The 11162-nt window shown below is 37.3% G+C and overlaps 1 long non-coding RNA gene across 1 annotated transcript in view; it reads right to left on the reverse strand.

Annotated features, from left to right (window-relative positions):
• LOC120247974 overlaps positions 1-10434 on the reverse strand; it is a 264499-nt gene extending 254065 nt beyond the window's left edge. Inside the window, exon 1 of the long non-coding RNA XR_005532458.1 lies at positions 10358-10434. This is a non-coding gene — a long non-coding RNA (uncharacterized LOC120247974). The remainder of the gene's footprint in view (positions 1-10357) is intronic.
• Positions 10435-11162: the final 728 nt, after the last annotated feature.

An 11162-nucleotide genomic window follows, 5' to 3' on the forward strand; every position in this document is an offset into this window, starting at 1 on the left:
ATCGGGGAGAGGAAGGGAGGAAATGGTGGGGGAGAGGGAAGGAGGCAAACCATGAGAGACTCTTGAATGCTAAGAACAAACTGAGGACTGATGGGTGTGGGGGGGGGATGAGGGAAATGCATGGAGGAGGGCGAGGAGGGCACTTGTGGGGATGAGCACTGCGTGTTATATGGAAACCAACTTGACAATAAACTATTTACTAAAAAAATAAATAAATAAAATAAAATAAAATGGGCAAATAACCTGACCAGATCATTTCCAAAGAACACATACAGATGGACAACAGACACATGAAATAACGTTCAGCATCACTAATCATCAGGGAAATGTAAATCAAAACCACCAAAAGATATCACTTCACATAATCAGAATGACTACTATCAAAAAGACAAGAAATAAGTGTTGGTGAAGATGTGGTGAAAAGGAACTATTGTACACTGTTGGTGGGAATGCAAATTGATGTAACTACTGTGGAAAACAGTATGGAGTTTCCTCAAGCAATTAAAAATAGAAATAAACATATGATACTCAGTATTTACCCAAAGAAAACAAAAACACTAATTTGGAAGGATATATACACTTCTATGTTGATTGCAGCATTGTTTACAAGAGCCAAGATCCAAATGGAAGCAACCCAAATGTCCATCAATAGATGAATAAAAAAGATGTGGTATATCTTTTTTGTTATTGTTTATATAATGTAATGTCACTCAGCCATGAAAAGAATGAGATCTTGCAATTTACGACAGTGTGAATAGACTTAGAGGGTATTATGCTAAGTGAAATAAGTCAGACAGAGAAAGACAAATACCATATGATTTCACTTATATGTGGGAAAAAAATGAACAAACTTCCCCCCAAAAAACCCCAGCCTCTTAAATATGAGAATGAACTGGTGGTTGCCAGAGGGATGAAATACATAGAAGGTATTAAAAACTACAAACTTGGGGCACTTGGGTGGCTCAGTCAGTTAAGCATCCAACTTCAGCTCAGGTCATTATTTCACGGTTCGTGGATTCAAGCCCCGCATCAGGCTCTGTGCTGACAGCTAGCTCAGAGCCTGGAGCCTGTTTCAGATTCTGGATCTCCCTCTCTCTCTGACCCTCCCCTGCTCACACTGTCTCTCTCTCTCTCTCTCTCTCTCTCATTCTGTCAGAAATAAATAAAGCATTAAAAAAATAAAAAATAAATAAAAAGTACAAACTTCCAGTTACAAAAAAATAAGATACAGGGATAAAAAGTACAGCATAGGGATTATTGTCAATAATAGTGAAATAATGTATGGTGACTATACTTATCACGAACATTGAGTAATGTACAGAATTATCAAATCAATATGTTGTACACCTGAAACTAACATAACACGGTATATAATTATACCTCAATAATAAAAATAAAATTTAGTGCCATGAGAAGTATGAACAATTTATGCTCAGAATTCAGAGAAGAAAGAGATACTTTAAGAAATGAGATTAAGGAGAGCATTGCAAAAGACATGAATTTTGGTCATAAACATAGGAGGAATTTTAATATGGAAGGAAGAGAAAAAGGTAATAGAAAAGGTTAGACAAGAAGGGGAATGAAAGGAAGTAATGGCAGATAAAATGACAAAGGAAAGTAAAGGAAAAGAGCATTGTTGTTTTAATGTCAATATTAACAAGTGTTTAATTACTCTGCTACCAAAATACAGCCACTGAAGGTTTTAAAGAGATTTTTGAATCATATTTGGAAAAATTTTAAGCAGATCATTCTGGCAAATAGAGTGAACCAGCTAGATTGGGGGAAAGGAGTCTAGAAGTAGGAAGACCAGATAAAAGATTTTTGTGATTATTCAGGAGGTAGGTAACTATGGACTGAAGGAAAGCCATGGCAATGGGAAGGAGGTAACTTGTGAGAGATATCACAGTGATAGGAGTTGTGAGGGAATAGAAACAACATGGATGCATAAACAAGAGAGAGAGAAAGAGAGAGAGAGATCAAAGTTGACACAAGGACTTTGGCTTCCAAAGTGAATAAGAGGGCCCAGATTTATCTTTCTGCCTTCTGTAAACAAATAGAAAACTAAACAAAATATATGAAACAACTGTCTTCAGGTAATAAATGGCAGCAGATGACTGTAATCTCTGAAAGAGAGAGAGAGAAAGAGAGAGAGAGAGAGAGAAAATTAGGTGAGTCTTTCACTTGCATTGGCATTCTGCCTTGAAGTAATTTGAAAACCTTAAGCCCAGAGAGGGGAAACTCAAGCATTGTTGAGTAGAAGAGATAGAGATTACAGTTCAGAGTGACAGATATAGCTACAATATGGAAGATAGGCTACCAGAGAAAAGAAATCTACACAGAGAAAAAGCTCCAGAAATTTGAATAAGTCTTTTTGAGTCTCTGGCTGAATACCAGTGTCTGTATATACAGGGTAAAACTACACAAATTTGAACAAGAAAATTGCTGGGGGAAAGTACAATTACCAGGGAGTCGTCAGATTAAAAAATATATATATATTCAGGGCACCTGAGTGGCTTAGTTGATTAAACATCTGACTTCAGCTCAGGTCATGATCTCACAGTTTACGCGTTTGAACTCTGTTGGGCTCTGTGCTGACAGCTCAGAGCCTGAAGCCTACTTTGGATTCTGTGTCTCCCTCTCTCTCTGCCCCTCACCTACTCAGACTCTGTCTTTCTCTCAAATATAAATGAACATTTTTTAAAAAGACTAAAAAAAATATGGACAGGAATAATTTTATTTCCCATTGGTTAGAGTGGAGATATGTCAGGAAATGTACACTTCAACAGAGACTCAAAAAGGAACATACCTTAAAAATGAGCCTAAATTTGTCCTAGGGTATAGACTAATCTAGACCTATCTAAAAATTTTTGAAACCTTAACATGATCCAACTAAATTACAAAAAGCTTAGCTATCTGCCAGAAAAAATTCTAACATTCTTTAAAGGAATACAACAAAATCCAGCACTCAGAAGTATAAATTCACCATGTCCTTCATCAAATCAAATATTATGATATGTGAAAACACAGGAAAATGTGATATTGTACATATCAGAGGAAAATCGAGCCATTAGAAAGATACCCAGAAATGACAGAGGATATGGAATTAACAAATATGGACATTAAAACAACTAGTATAAATGTACAAAATATGCTCAAGAATTTGAAGAAAAACATGTACATAAAAGAAATGAAAGATACAAAAAAAGAAGAAATATAACTTCCAGAGATTAAAAAAATACAATACAATCAGCAATGGAAAATTCACTGAATGAGGTTAACAGATTAGACACTTTATAATAAAAAAAAAAATCAAGACCTCTATAACAAAATATTCTAGAGGCACCTGGGTGGCTCTGTTTGTTGAGTCCACCTCTTGATTTTGACTCAGATCATGATCCCAGAGTAATGGGATCAAGCCGTGCATCAGGCTCCATGCTTAGCATGGAGTTTCTCTCTCTCTCCCCCCCCCCCACTTTACCCCTCTCCCTTATTCACACACACACTCTCTCTCTCTAAAAAAAAATATAATAATAATAAAATAAACTATTCCAAATAAAGCACAGAGGAAGAAAAGGAAAACAAAAACAAAAACATTTCATTGACCTGAGTGAAAATATCAATCTAACTGGCATCTCAGAAGGCAAATTAAATGAGGTGTCCAAAAAAAATATACTTAAAGAAAAAAAATGGCGAAAAATTTCCAAATTTATTTATTTTGTAAAATAATTTTTGTATCTTGAGAGAGATAGTTTATTTATCTTGAGAGAGAGAGAGAGAGCAGGGGAGATGAAGAGAGAGAGAAGTAGACTCTGCACTGTTAGCACGGGACCCAACACAGGGTCTGAACTCATGAACTGTGAGATCATGACTTGAACCAAAATCAAGAATTGGCTGTTTAACCAAGTGAGCCACCCAGGCACCCCAAAAATGTTTCCAAATTTGGTTAAAACTATAAACCTATAGCTCCAAGAAGTTCAAATAAATCCAATCAGGGTGGGCAAGGAGAGGCAGGGAGCCAAGACACAATCAAATTCACTGAAAAACAGTGAAAAGAAAAATATCTTAAAAGCAGTAACAGAAAAAAAAATCTACATTATAAAAAAGGAACAAACGATAAACTGTCAAAAGATTTCCCATCAGAAACAATGTGAAGCAGAAACCAGTTTATGTACTGGAAAAAAAACAAACAAACTATCAACTTAGAATGCAATATACAGCACAGTATATTTTAGAAATAATGGTGAAATAACTACTTTAAGACAAACAAAAATTGATAAAATATTTTACCAGCAGAACTTCACTACAAAAACAAAGAAAGTTCTTCATATGGAAACTTACTGTACAATAAGAAATAAAGAACAGTAAAACTACGAACTTTGTAGAGAAATATACAGAAATATTTTCCTGTTTCTTTTTTTGTTTTTTGTTTTTAACATTAATTAACTATGGGTTTATAACACACAAAGAAATAATATGTATGACAACAATAGCACAAAAGATAAAGGGTAGAAAGCAGAGGTACACTATTGTAAGATTGCTGCATTATAGATGAAGTAGTATAAATAAGATTTACAGGTAGACTATAATAAGTGAAAGGTGTGTTTCAGACCCTAGAGTTACCCCTAATTACAGCTAATAAGCCAGTAGTAAAAATAAAGGGGAATGTTTTTTTAAAAATTAGCAAAATAAGGCAGGTAAGGAGGGAAAAATTATTTTTAAAAAACAGATGGAATACATAGAAATAAACAGCAAGTTGTAAAGTTTAACTTGGCTATGTCAAATATTCACATTAAAAGTAAATGGTCTAAATTCTCCAATTAAAAGGCACAGGTTGTTGAAATGAATGAAAAATCAAGACTTTGTATTGTCTACAAGAAACTCACTTTAAGTATAAAGCTAACTAAAAGTAACAAGATGGAAAGATATACCCTGCAAATACTAATCTTAAGAAAACTGGAATGGCTATATTAATATCAGACTAATTAGACTTCAGAACAGTAACATTACCATGTATAAAAGGGGATATTAAATAATGACATAGAGAATAATTAATCAAAAAGATGGAATCCATATGTATGTCCCTGTGATGGTTAATTTTGCATGTCAACCTGACTGGCCTGAGGATGACCATATCAAACTATTCCTGGGTGTGTCTGTAAGGGTGTTTTTTGAATGAGATTATCATTTCAAATAGTGATTTCAGTAAAGCAGATTGTCCTTCCCAACGTGAGTTGGCATCATCCAATGTGTTGAGGACCCAAATAGAACAAAAGGCAGAGGAAGGAGGAATACACCCCTTTTCACTGCTTGAGCTGGGACATCTCAGTTCATCTTCTTCTGTCCTCAGACTGAAATTTACACCATAAGCTCCCCTGGTTCTTAAGCCTTTGGGCTCAGACCAACTTACATCATTGACTTTCCTGGATCTCCAGTTTGCAAACAACAGATTTGGGACTTAACCCCCATAACTGCTCGGGCCAAGTCCTGGTAATAAATCTATCTATCTGGGCACCTGGGTGGCTCAGTCAGTTAAAGATCTGACTCTTTATTTCAGCTCACATCATGATCTCACGGTTCATGAGTTCAAGCCCCACATTAGACTCTGCACTAACAGCTGGGAGCCTGCTTGAGATTCTCTCTGTCTCTGTCTCTGCCCTTCCCCCACTCCTGCTTACTCTCTGTCAAAATAAATAAATAAACTTTTTAAAAAATATTAATCTATTTATCTATCATATTTATTTAATATTATATTAACTTTATAATTATATACAAATTTATATAATATAATGTTAAATTTATTATATATGTATATAGATACATACAATTGATTCTGTTCCTCTGAAGAACCTTAATACCACTCTAAATTATAAAATTTCAAAATACATGAAGCAAAAACTAAAAGAACTGAAATGAGAAACAAACAAATCCACAATAATAGTTGAGCCCTGAACACATCTGTCTCTGCCATTGACAGTATGACTCAATAGGAAATCAATGAAGAAATAAGGTGATTGAGCAAGACCATTGTCCAGTTGGATTTCATGGACATTTATAAAACATTCATCCAATAGCAACAGAATACACATTCTTTTCAAGTGTACATGGAGTATTAACAAAGATAGATCATATTTTAGGCCACAAAGAAGTCTCAATAGAATAAAAAGATTGAAATTATATAGATTATGTCCTCCAACATAATGTGATTAAATTAGAAGCCAGTAACAGAAAGATACCTGAACGTATTTTTGAAAACTAGACACACAACATACTTATTCTAAACAAACCATAGTTCAAAGAAAATTTCATAAAGGACATTAAAATTATTTTTAACTTAAAGAAAATGAAGATACATGTCCACGTTTATGGGAAGTGGCTAAAGCAGTATTTGGGGGAAATTTACAGATTTAAATACTTCTATTAAAATAAAAGTGTCAAATCAATGAGCTAAGCTTCCATCTGAAGAAGATAAAAAAAGTGCAAATTCAACATAAAATAATATAAGAAAGACAATAATACAGCTAAAAATAGAAATCAATAAAATAGAAAACTGGCACATAATAGAAAAAAATCAATGAACCCAAAAGTCTGTAATTTGAAAAGATTAGTAAAATGGTAAACTACTAACTAGATTCATCAGGACAAAAAAATAGAGAAGTCACAAATTATTAATATCAGGAATGAAAAAGGGAGCCTTACTACAGACAATATAAACAATAGAAAAATAATATGTCAACAACTTTATGCCAACAAATTTGACAACTTAGATGAAAAAGACAAATTCTTGAAAGACACTAATTATTAAAGCTCCCTCAAGAAGAAAGAGTATACCTGCAAATTTCTATATCAATTAAGAAATTGAATTCACAATTCCTTAAAGCATTTAATGATGAAATAATACCAATACCAATCCCACATATACTCTTTCAAGAAACAGAGGAGGAGGAAAGACTTCCCAACTCATTTTATGATACCAGCATTGCCTTGATAAAAAACCAAGGCATCGACATTACAAGAAAGACAAATAAAGAAAAAAAAATCCATCATGAATTCTTAAAATGCTAGCAAATAGAATTAGCATGACATAAAAAGAATAGTACTTCACAACCAAGTGCAGTTTATTTCAAGAATGGAAGTTTACTTTAACATTTAAAAAACCGGGGCGCCTGGGTGGCTTAGTCGGTTAAGCGTCCGACTTTCGCTTAGGTCATGATCTCGCGGTTCGTGGGTTCGAGCCCCGCGTCGGGCTCTGTGCTGACTGCCAGCTCAGAGCCTGGAGCCTGTTTCAGTCTGTCACTCCCTCTCTCTCTCTTACCCTCTCCTGCTCACGCTGTCTCTCTCTCTCCTAGAAATAAATAAAACATTAAAAAAAAAAATTAAAAAACCAATTGATATAATGTGCCTTATTCATGGGATGTAAGTGAAAACAGGATTATCCATAAATTATTCAACAAAATTCAGCAGAAATTCATGATAAAAACTCTCAAAAACTGTAAATAGAAAATAATTTCCTTGATCTAGAAAGGACATCTACAAAAAACATAAAACCTACAGCTGTCAACATTAATGGTGAAATATTAAGGACGGTCACCACTTGTAACAAATTAGGATTAACCAATGAGATACACTGTCAGGAGACTGGACAGCCAAGCAACAGTATGTCAAGACTTTTAGGCTGGTTTCCTTCCTTCTAGAATGCAGGTTGGCTCCATCTTCCACCAAAGGACACAGCTACCAGCTCTCCCTTGAGATAAAGGTCACTTTCTTCAGGACCAGGTAATTGTTCCTCCAGGATTTTGCTGCTCCTCCCCTACCCTAATTAGGTTTCACAAAACCCTGTCCACACCTTTGCAAACTGTTTTTTATTTGTTTGTTTTTATTATTTATTTTTGAGAAACACAGGGAGAATGCAAGCAGGGGAGGGGCAGAGAGAGAGAATACCAAGCAGGCTCTATGCTGTCAGTGCAGAGCCCGATGTGGGGCTTAAACTCATGAAACTGAAATCATGACCTGAGCCATAATCAAGAGTCGAAGGCCCAACGAACCGAGCCACCCAGGTGACCCTATAAACTGTTTCATTTTGTTTTGTTTTGTTTTGTTTTGTTTTGTTTTGAGTAAACCCAGCTCAATTCCCTCGGTGAAGTGTGTCATTCTATCCCCCACCAGGCCCCTCAGTCACACACAACCTAATTTCATATCCACCATCATATGCTTTCAAAATACAGGAACAAACTCTTCTATAACAGAAAGTTCTCTACTCCCCAGGGGCAGCATTCTCCAGTGAAATCCGGATGAGTAAGAGATAAGGTTTTCTTCTACAAATAGAAGCAGGAAGGATTGCAAAGGGGAAGATAAGAAAGAGAATAGACAAGTCCTTAGAACAGTGACCTTTATAGGAAAGTTTGAATGAAAAGCTGAGGCTCTGGAAAGCTCCTGAACACTCTGTGTACCTCCATTCCAGAGCCTGGGCCCCATGGGAAACCTTTACTGGTCGCCAGGGGTTGATCTCAAAGCGTGACAAAATCAAGCAGAGTATCACCCAGAGAAAAAAAAAAGAAAGGTCACTGCTTGGACAAATCGTTCAGATTTACAGGGGTCTACTTTGCTTAGACATATTTTCTTTTCCAAAGCCGCTAATACCAAGCAGCCAAAGAAGTATGAGACACAGTTGAGATCGTGAAACTGGATCTTTTGTATATTCTAAGGTTGAGTCTACACAATAGCGAAGTGTCGGATGTTTTGTCTCCACTTTGCCAAACATCTGGATTGAATGAGGATTCAACGAAATGGATTTGATGTTCATCTTGTTTCGCCTTTTAAGGCTGGCTTCTACTCCTTCTGGCTGTGAAACACCCTTTGATATCAGTAGCAGATAAGAGCATGAAATCAACTGTCTGCACACAAGAAAAGAAAGGAAGCCTTGCTCATTCTTTCCATGAATATCCTTTCTTTCTTTTCCTTCCTTCTTCCCAAACCCTCTAAGGGACTTGAAGCTATATGCTGTGTCTCCCCACCTTCATCCATCGAAGAGGGCAGATGAGGTACCCTCCCCCATTCTCTGCCACGACCACATGGTCTCCAGCCTCCATTTCAGGCCTCCTCCTCTGTCCTGCTCATTTTTCCTCCTCAAAGCTGGCAGTCTTGCTCCTGGTAATCTCTCCACCTCTCTGGTCTCGCCCGGGGATAGAGGGGACATAGCCGCAGCCTATCTCTGAGCCACACGTTCAACGACAAAGCGACATAATGAGTTGCATTTTGTTGAGGGCTCTCTAGGTCCCCCAAATCTTTCTCAAATGTGATTGTTTATAAAATGTTTGATAAAAATAAATGATGCTTTCAATTTAAACAAAATTTCACACTGTTACTGGTTTTAATAACAGTTTTGACAGATGAGATTTTCATCATCTGTTTTTTCTTTGTGAAGGCTTCTTCAATAAACTAAAAATGCTTTAAACTAACAGATGTGACTATAAAGTAAGGCTTGGGTGTGAGACATCAGGAACTAAGGCTTGTCAAATGCTTCGACATAGAAATTTATTCCCCGTGCAAGCATCTCCTGGGTATCGGGAAAGTCACCAACCTAATGATTGCCGGCTAACGTGTGAAGCTCATTTTAGCAGCAAGATGCCATTTATCCCAAACAGGGAATATATCTAAGTCTGCTCCCCCAGACCTAGTGAGTTCCGCTACCCAGCTCTCAGAAACCTATTGAAAAGTCAACCCAAATTCCCTCGATGTGATGTTGACATTTGACAAACTGAATGTTCACGATTCTTTTCTCCATCCCCTCAAAATTTTCAGTTTTCACTGATACCCTGTTTACAATAAAGAAGTTATTTCTGCCCACTTTAAAGTACATAAATACTTATTTTTTTTAACAGACTTGAAAGCTGGGAATTAAGACTGCAGTGCTCTGATTTTGAAATAGCTCCCTTGCCTCCAAAATATAACAGTTTGAGGGCTGGGGTTTTTTTTCCCTTTTTTGTGGTGTCTTTATATATTTTAAACAGTTATTCTTGCACAGAGAGATACAACATTGTGAGGCAAATTGACAAATCAGTTCAGCAACAAAAGTAATTCTAAAGGTTAGTTAAATTAAGGAGGGATATTATGTAAAGAAAGTTTTTCTTAAACCTTGTTATATTCCACATGAAATATCCTCTCGCACCAAGAAGTACATGCCAAAATGTATTAACATGATCTAGAGATTAAAGCTAGAAATTGAAAAATATTTCCTTCCATTTATATCTCTTCCGCTAACATAACATATATTCTAACAAGTTATTTAATCCACAGCTTTGCGCTTCCCTGAAATGGGCACAGGAGGAAGTTAAGGAAAGGGTAACATGTCACTTCTTACCTCACCAGTGTTCCTTGGCTGCCCGGTGTAATGACCCCCTTGGTAGGTCTGGGCCAGCCCTGATAGGAACAAGAGCTCATTCTCTTCTTCTAAAGGTTAACCCAAGGAAGTTTCTATGACAAGAGATATTCACAAGGATCATCCCAGTTCAGGGCTCTGACAGAGCTAGTGGGAGGGGCTGTCTTGAGTCCACTTTCACCTGAGACAGGCTGGCAGACCTTAAAAGAAAGCACTGCATGAAGGAGGGAAGAGCTGCAATGAGGAGAGAGAAGACTGACCTCAATGCCAAGAACAGCCCTAGAAGGAGGAGGTTGGGTAGCCCAGAGCTAGCGTGCAAAGGCCACGTCCAGTCAGATGTGGGTTGAGCAACAGTTGGAACAATGTGGTACTGGAGCAGAGCCAATGGGGAACACAAGGTCTAGGTACCTTTGCTGGGAGGAGGCAAGATCTAGCTCCTGGGAGAGAGACTAGAAAGAACCAAGCAGAGCTTCAGAGCTCCCATCCTGGCTGGAGTCTAGAGTTCTAGACAGAAGATCTAGAGAGCAGCCTGGGGGGGTGGGGGTGGGGGGCGAAGCAAGCAGTTGATCCAATAGTTTGGGTTGAGAGATGTCAGGACAGGGTGGACGGGGGTCAGACTCGGGCTTCGTGCGCTCAGGCTTCAGTGCTGGTGTAGCACATTGACTCATAAACACACAGCTAGGTGTCTGTCTCCCCTGCTAGACTGTGAACTCCCTGGAAAGGAGCCACGGTGTGTTCTTCTTTGGATCTTTGGCACCTTCAGAGCATCTCCAAGTAACAGGAACTT

This window comes from Hyaena hyaena, unplaced genomic scaffold (genome assembly GCF_003009895.1).
Source record: "Hyaena hyaena isolate Hyena2069 unplaced genomic scaffold, ASM300989v1 scaffold_557, whole genome shotgun sequence".
Lineage (NCBI taxonomy): Eukaryota > Metazoa > Chordata > Mammalia > Carnivora > Hyaenidae > Hyaena > Hyaena hyaena.